The sequence below is a fragment of the Microtus pennsylvanicus genome, chromosome 5 (assembly GCF_037038515.1).
Source record: "Microtus pennsylvanicus isolate mMicPen1 chromosome 5, mMicPen1.hap1, whole genome shotgun sequence".
NCBI classification, from domain to species: domain Eukaryota; kingdom Metazoa; phylum Chordata; class Mammalia; order Rodentia; family Cricetidae; genus Microtus; species Microtus pennsylvanicus.
Window position 1 is genome coordinate 39,522,426 of NC_134583.1, and position 15,767 is coordinate 39,538,192.

The 15,767-nt window shown below is 37.2% G+C and overlaps 1 protein-coding gene and 1 pseudogene across 14 annotated transcripts in view; both read left to right on the top strand.

Annotated features, from left to right (window-relative positions):
• Positions 1–15,767, top strand: part of Ralyl (RALY RNA binding protein like) — an 806,938-nt gene that overhangs the window by 473,113 nt on the left and 318,058 nt on the right. The window lies entirely within an intron of this gene.
• Positions 2,251–3,702, top strand: LOC142850750 (non-POU domain-containing octamer-binding protein pseudogene; annotated as a pseudogene).

Sequence of the window (15,767 nt, forward strand, 5' to 3'; positions counted from 1 at the left end):
GATTTTTTCTTGATATATTTGGAAGTATTTTTTATAGTCAGAAAATTTCCTCTCTTTTTGGACTCAGCCACAGTCTATCTCAGGACTCTTACAGTAGATACTACTTGTGGTTTGTCATTCCTACTGAACTTGAGACCTGACAAGCACCTCCCCCATTTAGGCTGTATGGTTCAATAGCTTGACTCAAGTTTTCTTCCACTCAGATTTCAGTTCCAAAATTTAAAAGCTTCTGTAAAGTAGTGAAAATTTTGAGACTTTCAAGGATAATTAACCTCAGCACTATTTCTGTACCTGAAACATGGTAAGAACTCGGTGATGCTTAACTTTTGATATTGCTCTTAACATATATTAACATTAGTTAATAGTAATGATTAAAACAGAAAAAAAAAAGTTGCTTCTACCTTTTAAATTCTCAGCTAGCATTGTAAGAATGAGATCCCCAAGTCCAGCTGGACTGATCTTTTCTCATCACAAATTCCTTCACAGAACCTATATGCAAAGAGGCAGATTCTTACACTTCTGTGTATACCTTCCCTTTCTCTCCAGATATGTCCTTTTGCCTTTCTCAATAATGGGTTCTTTAACCTAACTTTTAATGGTTTACTGAATCCTAGATAGAAATCCTGGATCCTGGATCCATTCCATCATAGAGTGATGGCAGGATAAGAGTCTGCTGTTTCCTGAAAGAATGAAGAATACAGCTGTCTTCTCTCTTGATCTCTCCTGTTTTGCATATTTTTTGGAAAAATTACATATTATAGATGGTGTGTATATTTTATAAATTGACCCACAGTATGGCTTTAGTTAGCCAGGAGTATATGTTGGCTTGATTCCACATGTTATGCCTAACCTTTCTGAGGGAACAGTTCATATAATCTTCTGTGAATGACATACAAAAAAAGGTTTAATGCGTATAAATGAGCTATTTCCTTGTTCACTGTTACAATTTCAGTATTTTTCATTGTGCCTGATAACTGTAGCATATTTCAAAATTATTTAATAAATCAACATTAGCTAAACTTAAATTTTAAGTAGTATTTTCCCCGAAAGTTATAGGAAATGTATAAATTTTATGTACATATGTTTTTGTATATATTCATAAGCTTCTGTGTATGCATAAAGAAGCATTCATAAATGTGGATGCATAAATACACATGCCAGAAACTGAAGTCAGATGTTGTTCTCAAACACCTCCCACCTTATTTATTGAGACATGGTCACTCACAGAACCTAGAACTCACTGATTAAGCTATACTGTACATCTAGGAAGCACTAATAACTCTTCTGTCTCCACATCACAGACATGGGATTTCTCAGCCCAGATTTTTCAGTTGGGTATACAGGATCAGGACTTAGGTCCTCCTGCTTGCATTGCAAGTATTTTACCAAATGACCCATTTCCTCAATTCCTTAAATTTTTATTAAATATAATACAGTAACCTTTAACTGTGTTCCCATACTGTATTAAACTCCGTTTATTTTGATTAGCTTCACTACTTCCAAAGTGAGCTCAGGAAAACATTCTCTATTGCAGGCATTTTTCTCCAAAATGAATCTGTTTTAAACATACTACCATATTTAAAATGTGTATTTTATAGAAAAGGAAGTGCAGACAACGGAAAAGTCTGACAATTTAATAGCACTTAGTGGAAGTTTGACCCTTAGTAGTTGATGGAGGAAGGTCATTGGTTAAGTAATAAAGAAACTGCTTGGCCTCATAGGTTAAAACATAGGTGGGAGGAGTAAACAGAACAGAATGCTGGGAGGAAGAGGGAGTGAGCTCAGAGACGCCATGCTCCCCTCTCCCGGGTAGACGTGATAGCTCTGCTCTCTGAGGCACTCGTGATGAAGCTCCAACCCAGGATGGACATAGGCTAGAATCTTCCCTGTAAGTGCACCTTGGGGTGCTACACACCTTATTAGAAATGGGCTATTCCAGGTGCGAGAGTTAGCCAAGAAGAGGCTAGATATAATGGGCCAAGCAGTGTTTAAAGGTATACAGTTTGTGTGTTGTTATTTCGGGGCATAAGCTAGCAGGCAGCAGGGGTTCTGGGGATGCAGCCACACTGCTCATATTACAACAAGTAGTCAGTGTTGACTTATGTTTATATAATGATAACAGCTACTTAATATTCAATGACTATTTTTTTAGAGTTATGTTATGGGAAAACCTTTTTGTACACTATGAAGATATGCTATTCTCATTGGTTTAATAAAAAGTTAATGGCCTCTCAGGACGGTGGAGGATGTGCAGTGTTGCCATTACTCTGAGCAAAGAACTGTGGTCAGAGGGGTGCAAACATGCAGAGCAATAAAACCTTTAACTTGGAGAAACAGAACCATACTCCAAGGAAGCACCATCAACATCAGCACCATCAGCAGCATCAGCAACATCAGCAGCAGCAGCAGCAGCGACCACCCCCACCAACACCTGCAAATGGACAGCAGGCCAGCAGCCAGAATGAAGGTTTAACCATTGACCTGAAGAACTTTAGGAAACCAGGAGAGAAAACTTTCATCCAACGAAGCCATCTCTTTGTGGGAAATCTTCCTCCTGACATCACTGAGGAGGAAATGAGGAAACTTTTTGAGAAATATGGGAAAGCAGGTGAGGTTTTCTTTCATAAGGTTAAAGGCTTTGGTTTTATTCACTTGGAAACAAGAACCCTAGCGGAAATTGCCAAAGTGGAGTTGGATAATATGCCACTACGTGGAAAGCGGCTACATGTGTGCTTTGCCTGTCATAGTGCATCCCTTGCAGTCCGCAACCTTCCTCAGTATGTGTCCAATGAACTGTTGGAAGAAGCCTTTTCTGTGTTTGGCCAGGTGGAGAAGGCTGTGGTCATTGTGGATGACTGAGGAAGGCCCTCAAGGAAAGGCATTGTTGAGTTCTCAGGGAAACCAGCTGCTCGGAAAGCTCTGGGCAGATGCAGCGAAGGCTCCTTCTTGCTAATCGCATTTCCTCGGCCTGACTGTGGAACCTACGGACCAGTTAGATGATGATGAGGGACTTCCAGAGAAGCTGGTTACAAAAAACCAGCAATTTCACCAGGAGTGAGAACAGCCACCCAGATTAGCACAGCCGGGGTCCTTTGAGTATGAGTGTGCCATGCTCTGGAAGGCACTCACTGAGATGGAGAAGCAACAGCAGGATCAAGTGGACCGCAACATCAAGGAGGCTCGTGAGAAGCTGGAGATGGAGATGGAGGCAACACACCATGAACACCAGGTTATGCTAATAAGGCAAGATTTGACGAGACATCAAGAAGAGCTTCGGAGAATGGAGGAGCTACATAACCAAAAGGTTCAGAAACAGCAGCTAGAGCTCAGGCAGGAAGAGGAACGCAGGCGCCATGAGGAAAAAATGCGGCGACAAGAAGAATTGATGCGGCGACAGCAGCAAGGGAACCTTCCCTGATGTGAGAGAACAAGAGATGTGGATGAGCCAAATGGCTGTGGGAGGTGCTATGGGCATAAACAATAGAGGCACCATGCCCCCTGCTCTTGTGCCAACTGGTACCCCAGCTCCTCCAGGACCTGCCACTAAGACGCCAGATGGAACTTTGGGATTGACCCCACCAACAACTGAACGTTTCTGCCAATCTGCTGGAAGGAATTGGAGCAACTGGTGGAAATCCTCCTGCTTTCAACGGTCCTTCTCCTGGAGCTGAATTTGATCCAAATAAACGCCACCGATTCTAAATACAAGTTGCAGTGTCTAGTTTCCCGCAACCCTTAAAAAAAAGGTTCTTTTTGGACTAGCCAGAATTCTACCCTGGAAAAGTGTTAGGGGTTCTTCCCAATAGATTTTCCCTGCCTGTAATACTCTAGGGAGTATGCTTGGAGGCAGAGGGCAAGGGAGGGGTTTTATTTAACAATCAAAGTCTGTGGTATATTGCCTTCTCAAGTCTGTCTGGTACATTCCTGAAATGTATTGATCGTTGAGGGCCTTGAACCAAAGCAAAGTGAACTCAGAGAGCTCCATTAATCTTGGTCATTCCTGTTTCCTTCTTTCCTCCCTTGCTTTCTTCCTTCCATCCCTCCCTCCTTCCTTCATTCCTCATGTTTTAATTACTTTTTCAACTTTATTCCCCCAATTCCAGAGACACTGCCACATATATACCACAAAACCTAAACATCCTCCAATGACCCTAGCCCAGTTCCTCCATTCACCCCCAGGTGAGAATTCAGACAAGTGTCCGCAGAGGTTACAACATACATACGGTTCTGTTATATCTCATATATAACCCCTTCATGTCCTAAGAAAGACATTTTCTCTTAGAAATTTTCATTTTAGTATATCTTTAAAAAAAAAAAAGTCTTGCGTTAACTTGCCTTAATGTTTTTCTTGGGTAAAGACTCTTCAAGAATTAATGTCCTTTTCTGTCTGATATTGCTGTTCACAGCTTTCCTTGATAGGCCTAGTACAGTCTTGGGAACAGGGTTGCTGTGTGTTGAAGGTCTGACAGTAGCTCTTAGCTTTGCCTATCTTAGGTGGTTACGGTGTGCATTTTTTTTTTATTGGTGTACTATGTTTGATTTGTTCCTGATACCTTCAATTTGAAATTTTTCTGAGAAATGGAGCAGTAATGCAGCATCACCTTTTTAAAATACATTTGAAGCCTTTAAAAAAGTTAATGGCCAATAACTAGGCAGGAAGAAGTAAGGTGGGGCTTGTGGACAGGGAAAAAGAGAAAACAGAGATGTAAAAGGGAGATGCAGGGAGAAGCAAGATGAACATGCCACAGTAAAAAAAGGTAGATTATAGATAGAAATACAGGTTAATTTAAGTTGTAGGAGCTAGTTAGTAATAAGCCTAAGCTATAGGCTAAGAATTTATAATTAAGAACAAGTCTCTGTGTGGTTATTTGTGAGTTCAATAATGGGACAGAAAAGTGAACCACCAGAGTTAAGCAATCCATTTAAACAACATACAGTAAGAACCTGACTAAAGAGCTTTAATAAAAATAAATGAGTGTTGCCAAAAATAACTTATCAATTTTAAAATATTTTTCTAATATAATATTTTTAAATTAACATTTTTATTGACTATTTGGAATTTTATATAATACACCTGAATCACACTTGCTTCTTATTCTTCACAAATACACCTTTCTACCCTTATATATTCCCCTAAAATAAAAAAGAAAGTATATCAAATCTGCTTTATTTTGACCATATATTCTATGGAGCATGGTCAAACTCCCACAGGTGAGCCCCTTAAGTGAGTTCTTCCTCACTATCCCTACCGTGAAGAGCTGTACTTTAGAATCTTTATCACAATTTAAAGGACTCTCTATAATATCCTGTCTTCCTGTCTAGATTTTTTAGGATGGAGGGTTGTCGTAGAAGCCTTCAATATCTCACTTTATCACTTGTGAGACTGCAGTCAATGATATCACTTCAAAAGAAGTTTTCTTCCCAAAATAACCAGTGGCAACATGGATCATGAACTTCCACATATTTTTTGGCAGCAGCACAGACCATGGAGACCAACATGGCCTTAGGTGGCCCAGAATTCATGCTGCTTCTGGAGGCCATGTTGATGTCCATGATTCATCTTGCCCCTGAAGGTCAAAAAGGTTTGATGTTTTAATTTAGATATGATTGACCAAAACCTTGTAGATGACTCTGAGAGTCAACTTTCTGCCATGGCAAGAGTACCCAGAAATCATGTTTGAAAACAAGAGAGATTTGATGTTTCTCAATGATAGAGGTCTTGGTCTTGGGTAGTTAGCCTGTCTGGGCCTATGCAAGATCAGTGCATCATATGCTAAAAGTTATGGTGAAGCTACTGATCATATGAAGATTGGTATGTTAATTTATTTTCCTGTTGCTATGGTAAAATATCACGAAAAATCAACTCAAATAACCAATGATTTATTTCAACTCAGAGTTCAAGAGAAGAGCTCACCATGACAGGGAACTCAAGGCTGCAGGAGGTCAAATGAAACTCATTACACTCACAGTCAGGAAGCAGAGAGAGGAATGGATGCTTGTGATTACCTCATTTTCTCCATTTTATACGCTCTAACGTCCCTGTCCAAGGAAGAATACTCTTCAGAGTTAAGATAAAATTCCCCATATCAATAAACCTAATCAACTTCACATGCATTCCTGAATGTTTATATAATAGTTGATAAGATCCTGTCAAATTGACAGTTAACACTAACCTTCACTGGTGAGAATTACAAAGTGGAAAAAGAAAAGTAAATGCCATGATTGAGTATATATTGTCTCTGTAACTTAAAATATCCCATTGTGCCCCAATTTTTAAAGTTTCTACCACTTTTCAGGAAGGCCAAGTTGAAGACCTGCATGAATGGCATGCTCATGAAATCCCAAATCTCTTTTTCTTTAAACTCAGAACTCACACTCTGTATGTAGGCCAGTCTAGGTGAACACATAAAGAAACAAATAAAAATCAGACATGAGCTTTAATTTTACAATGACACTCACAGATAGCTCTAAACATAAGAATTAAGATGCATTTATGAAATTTTTGTTGTACAAATGATAAACTGCCTATAAAGACATAGCTAGCATAAGGTTAAAAGATAGAAAAATTAAAGATTCAGTGCTTAGTTAAAAAAATTTAATGACTTCATGTACTTAGGGCATATGATCTTTCAAGTATAGTTAAAATGCAAAATACAATTAACTAAAGTCACCTGTGATATGAATGAGTCTATCCAATGAGAATAATGCTGACAGTTCTATCAGGACTTTACATGTTGTTTTGAGTAAAGAACTTGCTTTACTTTATGTTCAATTTTCATTCCTCAGCTTCATAAATGATCAGTTTTGTTCTTTCACTTCACTATTTAAATGTTTATTAACCACAGATTTTCATTAGGTAAAAGATTAATGAGTTTCAAATCATGAAATACTACTTTTATCCAGTTCACCTAATGAAATAACAATTCTCTTTTTCATTTAAAAAGATATTCCTTGATATGTACAGGAATGTTAGTGGGAGGATAATTATGAATATAAAGTTAATAAAGCCTCAATTCAGTGTTCTGAAAACAATTATCCTTCAATTCCCTGAACATCTAATGGCAAGTAACCAATAGCAAGTGAGATACATTTATTCATTTGCATAGTGTTGATATTATCAGTGACCCTGAAAAGTGGTAATGAGAGCACATTCTCAACTGAGATGTGTCTGAGAGTCTGGGAAGAACATGAATTTTAGAGTTCTGTGAAGGGTTTTTCTCTGAAGGTGAGCAGAAGTTATTGAGGTTTGCAGGGAAAACTTGTTAGTGTAAAGAAAATTTTCCTATTACAGCACTGAGATTATCACAGACATACTGCAAGGAAAACAAAGGCTCAGTGCCAGAGTAGGATCTCAACATCTGCATAACAGACTCATGCTGGACAGCTGAATTATTGACTGCTGTAGCACTGATCTATAATAGGAAGGGCATCAGGACTGATCAAAACACCATACACATGTGGAGGAAAGGAACAAGACATTTAGAAGGATTCAAGTGATTAGACTAGAGAATGTGTCCAAAGTTTATAAACTTAACTACATCTATGAATATTGCCTTTGTCATGTACATTGACATATTAACATGATCCAGAATTATTATGTGGGCATTTGGAGGTACTGTATTTCTGTCAGGCTTGCTTATAGTAGATTCAGATCCTTATTGTACAAGCTATTGATTCGCTTTATACAATAGTGACAAAAAATTAAAGTCAGTCTTTCCTTCACCATAAAATAATTCGCCCACATGTAGAGTATGGCCTGCATGATTTGCTGTTCCTGATGCTTGTTTTAGAAAGAGTCTTTATCCCCCTGATAGAAAGAGTTCCAACTTCACTCTCACTATAATCCTGGAAAATATGCCACACTTTCAAAAGTCCTTTTCAATATATGGAGCCCACAAGAAATCAGCAGCTATATTTATACCCAGCCTTTATATCAATATTCAAAGATTTTTTAAATGTTTGTATGTATCTATTTTATGTGCATGGTTAATTTGCCACTTGTGTGTATACACACCCTGGGCATTGTCCACGGAGGTAAGAAGAAGACTACTGTGTGTATTACAGAAATCAAATCTGAATCCTTTGCAAAGCAAAAATGATCTTAATCACTTAGTCATCTTTTAAACCCTAATAGCTTTCTTTTACAAAATCAGCCTCTACTTGGAAATATTAGAGTACAGAGAAATTGGAGCTTATTTAAATAGCTAAAGTAAATTCATAGGAATTAATAATATAGTTCCCTTTATATGTAAAAAAAGAGATAGAAAATGAGGTTATAGCTATTTAAAGGGGAGTAAAACTCTTTCTAATGAGTTGATTTCAGTTCATCTCACTTCCACAGTCATTTATTAGGTATTATTGGTATCTTCTGAAATAATCATTAAAAGTTTTTGAAAGAAATGGTCACAAATAATTTCATTTGCCATAGTTATGAAATCATAGGGTAATCAGGATTGGAAAACCTCTAGTAGTTTTTTGTAGAAGTTTTGATTGAGAATTTTTTCTTGACTTGTCATCTGAGCTAAACATTATTGAATGACCTTTAGTGGAGTTTAGGTGGTAAAATCATTCTAAATTGTAGAAATAGAAAAATAAAAATTACTGTGGTCCTGTACATTGAGTTAATATAGTATGTCGCAGGATATTCTTCTCAGCATCACTAATGGCTTTACTATGGATCAGTGGTTATTATGTGCTATCTCCCTTCTTACACAATTTATGGGTTCTTCCCTTTAACAGCACAATGATGGATTTATTAGTTCAGTGAACTGAAAGAGATAAATGTTAAAATGATTTGGGAACAGTGTAGCAAACCTAGTATCTGATGCTGTGGGACAATGGTCTTGTACCCTGTAAAGATTTGTCACTTTTATTGGTTTAATAAAATGCAGATTGGCCAGTAGCCAGGCAGGAAGTATAGGCAAAACAACCAGAACAGAAGCATTCTGGGAAGATGAAAGGCGCAGTCATCACCCAGACACAAAGGAAGCAATTTGAGAATGTCTCATTGATAAAAAGGTACCAAGCCATGTGGCTAACACATACACTAATTATGGGTTAACATAAGATATAAGAGTTAGCTAAAAATAAGAAACCTGAGCTAATAGGTCAACCAACTTATAATTAATGTATGCCTCTGTGTTTCTTTGGGACAGAAGTGATGAGGGACCAGGCGGGACAGAAGCCTCTGCCAAATATATCTGATGTCATGAAATTCTAGGAGTAGAGGTGTGAACAGCACACACTACACTGATTCTAAGCACAGGGCCTAGAGGATAATGGAGAGGACTCTAAGCCAAGGAATAGTAACAGGAAATCTGGTTAAAGAATTGGCTTTAAGACAGTGATTACATGCAATTCTTGGATTGTAACCAAATGATGAGCCTCAAGATCAAGTTGCAATGTAAGTCATTGTGAAAATTTCATATTGTGTTAGTGTTGTGGAGGGCAGTGTGCAGGGTAAAGGGCTAGGAATGGATGCCAGTTCAGAGACAGGGATCCTGAATTAGTTAAGGGTGATAACAAGTTAGAAAGGTGAACAAAATTTGCCAAAAGGGAAAATGTTTAATATGAAAACTAACAGAATGTGATATTTTTATTTATGGAGATGAATAGGAGAGAAGGAACAACTCTCAACAAAATAGTTGTCCTGAGTTTAGCAGTTTTTAAAATCTGCAAGTCTGCAATGGTGAGAGAAATGGAGCCCATGCTGTCCACATTGCACTGAGCTGCACACTGAAGATCCAAGCTTAGTCATGACACAGAGGGACTGTAGTGTTTAGGTTGTCTCAGTTCTGCTGTGTTTCACCTTCTCATGAATGATTTTCAGTCACCACAGTTCTGAGTGTCTGAAGACAGAAAATTGAATAGCCATGCTCGGCTTGTGTTGCATTACTAGCTTAGACCACACGATGGCAGCAGTGTCTCACAATTTCTCCTTTTTTTCCCATTTAAATTAATAGGATCTGGAATACTAGACATTTAGACTGACGGAATATTTCCCTGAAATTTTTAGATTTTGTTTGAGTGGCAATGCAAAATTTAATTTGATAGCCCTTCACAACCAGTCTCAGGCTATTTTATGAACAAATGTTGAAATTTTTGAAAACTACTCACTGATCTAAGAACATGTTTTTAAGTACATTGAAAAATATAAAAGAAACCACTAAAGAACAAAGCTATTTTTCATAGTGACTGATTTAAGGTAGACTTTGTAAATCAGGATTGTTTTCCTCTAAAATTGAGTAGTTACTCATAAGCAGATAGTGCTACATTCTACTGTGTGTACGTGCCTTTTTTACAAAGGTCAATGTGTTTGGCCAAAATCTAATTCTGATCTGAGACAACGATAATTTAAAATAGTATAATAATGAATGCAATAGCCACACAGTTCTTTCTTTTGCTGTGACTTTACAGACCGTAGATCATGTGACACTGAATGACCAACTAAATCCCTATTGTAGGGAAAGTGTTAATACTTGACAGGCGCAGGACCACAGCAGAAGCTATCACCCAGTTATTACCTCCTCCCACGCATTTATACTCCCTGGATATATCCGTGTTCTTTAACACTGATCCTCTCTCTAGTCAAGATCCCAAGTGTGTTAGAATGCTTTCACATTGCTGACACAACAGACACACAAGTTCTTGGATATTTTTGAGACATTCCAAGCATTCTAAAGAGACTTCTAAATTCTGTAATTTAGAATGTCTCCCCCTGCCTCACAGAATACCTCCTATTGTTTTCATCCAGTGTGCAAACCATTGAAATAATCTCTCTTGCACTGATGCCACTCAGTTCCCTACTCAGCTTCTGGGAACACAAAATCCTGATCTTAAACTACATTTTCAGGTTAAGGCATTGTTTTGAAGGTGATTTGACATAATTGCATTTATTCTTTTTTCATTTTATTTTATATTCAATTATGCATATTTGTAGTGTCTGGTGTGAGTGTAGAAGGGTTATGTCCAAGGAGTACAAAGGCCTACAGATGCCCGATGTTGAATCCTCTGGTGCTGGAGCTGTGGGTTCTGAAAAAGTATGATGTGCTCTAAAAATGCCTTTTCCATCTCTCTAGTTCACAACCATTTTCTGAGACAATCTCAATGTAGTTTTGATCTCTCAATACCTCTTCCTTAGCTTCCAGAAAGCTAGGATTTGAAGCATGTGCCATGATGCACTCTTAAACTTCTATTTCCTAGTTTCTCCTGCAGTTCTTTAGAAGGATGCCATGTTGAGTTCATTCATTTGATAAATTAATGGATAGCTAGTTATCTTTTTAGCTCATTGTATTTCTCACCAACACGGCATTCCTCTCTTTCATGAACACTGTTCTCCCGTTGTTCATCTCCATCTCTTACCCCTTCAACTCCACTATTTAATTTCCTCTATCCCATTTGTTATAAACACCAGCTTTATTTTTCTATGTCAGACCTCTCTATAGAGCTGGTTTTATCAATACACCTGAATTATTGCTGATTTTCACTCTTACTTCCTGATGAGAAGAATGACCATCCAGGCTTAGCTTGCTCAAGAAGAGAACTGTGAGGATCTCTGATGCCATTCTACCCTTTGTCACTTTTGCCAAAATCAATCTTTCAATAGACCTTATTAAATCTATTTTAACTTTTGCCCTTTAAATTGAGCCCTATATTCAATGCTATTGTTTGACTCAATTTAGAATTTGTCAATTCTATTAATAATTGTTTTGTTTTTATTTATATTACCTTTTTTCAGCTTATGGTCCAGAGTTTCAGTAAAAATAGATGTATAAAGACATAAATAAAAATACTGCCTTTAACTTGGCAGTATGTCTGAATAAGTTACAATTTGATATACTATTCTATCTTAACTGCTACTACTGACAGGGTGTGACAGTGCTCACTGCCTTTATCTCGAATAACTCAACCCTCACCATCACCCCACAGCCACTGACCCCTGATAGCATCATCACTTGAGACTCCATTTCATCATTGACATAGCTGTGGTATAGCTTGCTCTTAATCCCCATAGCCCTGTCTCTCCTTTCCAGATAATTCCTTAGATGTGTAATAGTTTATTAGAAAAGAATTCACTGAATTAATTGCTTTTGATCTCCAGTAGCCACTTTGACTCTTTTACTTATATTTGTGAAATCATAAACATCTATTTGCCCACAATCTTTTTTAAGTGTAAGTTCCTTGAACATGGAGAAGAAAAGCTACTCTTGACCTGGAAACTTCCTCTCTACTGGTCAGCTTTCATAGTCCTGGGAGATACTCTTTAAGGCTACTATATTATTCTGTAATGGTAATAGGGAATTATCATTCTTGCACAGCCACGAACACTGCAAACTTCAATAATCATTATCTGACAAATATTTCCACTGCCACCAGGTGGCACAAGTATTTTGAGAGTAGCCAATTATTTTCTGCTGACCTTACCAGCTAGTACACTAGATGAAACCCATACCTGAAACTGATTTTGGCCAAAAACGTGGCTAGGGAAACCACAGGCCCGAGGGGAGAATTTATGAATTTTATTCTGTTAACTTAACGAACACCCAATAGTTTAATCATTAGATTAGTGACTCTCTCAGTCCTCATCAGAATAGCTCTATTGAAGTGATTAGCACAGAGACCCATACCTGATCAAAGAGGAGAGTTTGCAAGATTGCATCTGTAAAATCCCTCACCTTTTCAAGTCTCAGAATTCAGTGGAGAAGAGGGATAAAAGGAACATAAGGTTCAGAGGCAGTGAATGAATACAACAAAACACTTTTCTGGGTGTAAAAGGGAAATTCTTATATGTACCCGCAGAGACTGTGACAGTGTGCACAAGTCCTACAAACACTAAAGACAGACGAATTGTCATAAGTTCCAGGTAAGGCTTGGCTTTTTAAACTTTATGTTTAGAATGTAGTTGCAGTTATATACCTTGAGAAAATTTCCCTACTTTAGAAATGTCATAAATGTAACTACATTCGCTCTTTGCTATCAGGAAAAAACTCCTTGTGATGTAGCAGGCGTGGTCACTACAACTACAAAGTTATAAGAACTCTAAGGAAAACTAAGCATTGGCCTCACAGAGATAACTTTTATTTCAGATTAAATTTAGATTATAATTTTAGGAACAGATCATTTATGTGTATTTTACACTCATAAGTAAAACACACATACTATCAAAACCTGGAGTTCAACAAGTTAATGTATTCCACTAAGCTTGTCCTCTTCACTTCTCCTTCTTTTTCTCCTTCCCTACTTAGAGCTAGTGCCTTTTGTCATCAGTAGCATGTTTTCTGCTTTTGTTCTTGTTTTTCAAAGGCCTATGCATTTCACCAAACTCCTATGCACCACATGTCCCCAGGAAGCTTTTCTAGATATATTGGGATATATTGGTCTCTACCTTCCATAGTCTTACATTATAATACTGCCCCTGGAATGCTTTTCCATCTCATAAGACCTTGAGTTGCTGATACCAGGAGGTATGTGACTCAATTTGACGTTCTCTGTGGCTCACAATGCTCTCATGTATTCAATATGTTTCCTACAATATCTTCTAACCCATTCTGTGTACCACAGACTAAAATGACCTGAGTGAGCAGACATCAGTAATAGCAATCCTAGAGACATGTTTGTTTGAGTTAAAGACGCTCTATTCACTGTTTTACACTTCTAGCAGTCATTACTCCCCAGAACACAGCTATAAACTTTAAGAACATAAAACATATTTAAAATTAATGAAATCAAAAAATATTTTGTCTGATTGTACCCCAGGCCCAGTATTTGAGTCAACATTCATCAGTATAAAAACAAAGTTTACCTTTGACCAAAGAATGGAAAAGGAAAATGTGATACATTTACACAATGGAGTACCACATAGCAGGAAAAAAATAACATCTTGAATCTTGCAGGAAAATGGATGGAGTTAGAAAACATCATTTTTAGTGAGGCAACACAGACACAGAAAGACAATTATCACATGTAGTTATTCACAGGTGGTTTTTAAAACAAGGAAAACCACCGGACAAATCACACTCCCAAAGAGCTTAGACAACAATGGGGACACTAAGAGAAACTTACATAGATCTAAGCTACATGGGAAATAGAAAAAGACAAGATCTTCTGAGTAAATTGGGAGCATGGATACCTTGTGGGAGGGTTAAAGGGAAGGGGAGAGACAGGGAGGGGAGCAGAGAAAAAAGGTAGAACTTAATAAAAATCAATAAAATAAACAAAATGTTGACATCAATGGTTAAACAAACACAGTTAACATTAAAGTAAAGAAAATAAGTTAGTCTTCTAGTTTCTTCTGACAACTCTTAATTTTTTTTTAGGCCTAGAGAACACCCTGTAAGGAGGAGTGGGCAGGCAATATTAGAAGCAGCCTCAGTGACAAGATTGGGAAGTGGTAGTACTAAGATATGATGTGGACTAAAAAACAGTATGAATTGTACATTGGGCCCTTCTGTTGGAGATCAACCAATATTATGTATGTCAGTAAAAACTGTGGATTTCTTTTTAGTAAAAATAAAGAAAACATCACCAGGGGATGAACAAGTCACCAAAACAATCCTTTGTAGCTCTAAAATTGTTCACCATCAGCTAAGTGACTGCAGTAATCACAACAGTCTAGAATCTCAGGGTTTGCAGCACCTGATAAGTGCAGCACTGTACTGAGCTGAGAACACCAAGATGCATTAGCATTCTTTCTGAGGAAACACTGATTACATAATGACACAGAAAGTACTTCTATATAATGAGAAAAACATTCTGTTTTTATTTTTATATAATTGTGAAATGTCAGGAAGTAAAAATTCTGACTTTTTGAAACATTGAACTCAGTCTTGCATTAGATAAATATGATGGGGTAAACATTTATTCAAATAGAATAATTTGAAAAACATTTTTCTCTCTTGAGGTCATTTTGTTTTTGTAAGGTAAAAGTAATTATCATTCTTACCCAGTCGTCTTGCTCATTTCTTTGTTTTGTTTGTCCGTTTGAATTTGATGGGGCTTTGTTATGTTGTCCATGCATGTCTCAAACTAGTGGGCTCAAGTAATCCTCCTGGCTCATTTTATTAAAGACTTGTAGAAGAGGTGAAAAAACATACATGGTTGAAACTGATTCCCCACTAAATCTAGTTTGGGAATTTAATGATGAGAACTGTATCATCACATATCTGACATCAGAAAAGTCATAAGTTTATCTGTAAGACTTTTTTTACATTAATATTGCTCAAACCTAATTTTTATAGGTAATTGGTATGGATATTGTTGATTTACTATACTCACCTATGAGACTCAACATTAATTCTAATTTTAGAACCATTAGAATAAATACTGTACATGTTGTAATGATATTAAATGCGGGTATTTGAGTGAGAGAGAGTGAGAAAGTGACAGAGAAACAGAGACAGACAGAGAGAGACAGTGAGAGAGAGAGATTAAAGAAACTCCTAGGAATAAAATTTGCACAGTTTAACTTTTACAAGGCATAAATCATACAAATTCAGTACCATAATAATAAGGAATGGGCTAAAAGTTACTTGAGAAACCATGGTATAGTCTATCAAGAAAGAAAATAGAAGTTCAGGTGTTAAAAGAGGTCAGCAACCCTGCCATTTCTAATGCACATAATTTTACATCTAGTATCCTATTTTTCTGGCTTTTATAATCTTTCTACTCCCTTTTCCTTGGTGTTTCTTGATCCTTAGGTGCATGAATTGTATCCATTGAGGGTGGATTCACCAACCATGATACCATAGTAATATGGCTACCTACACAAG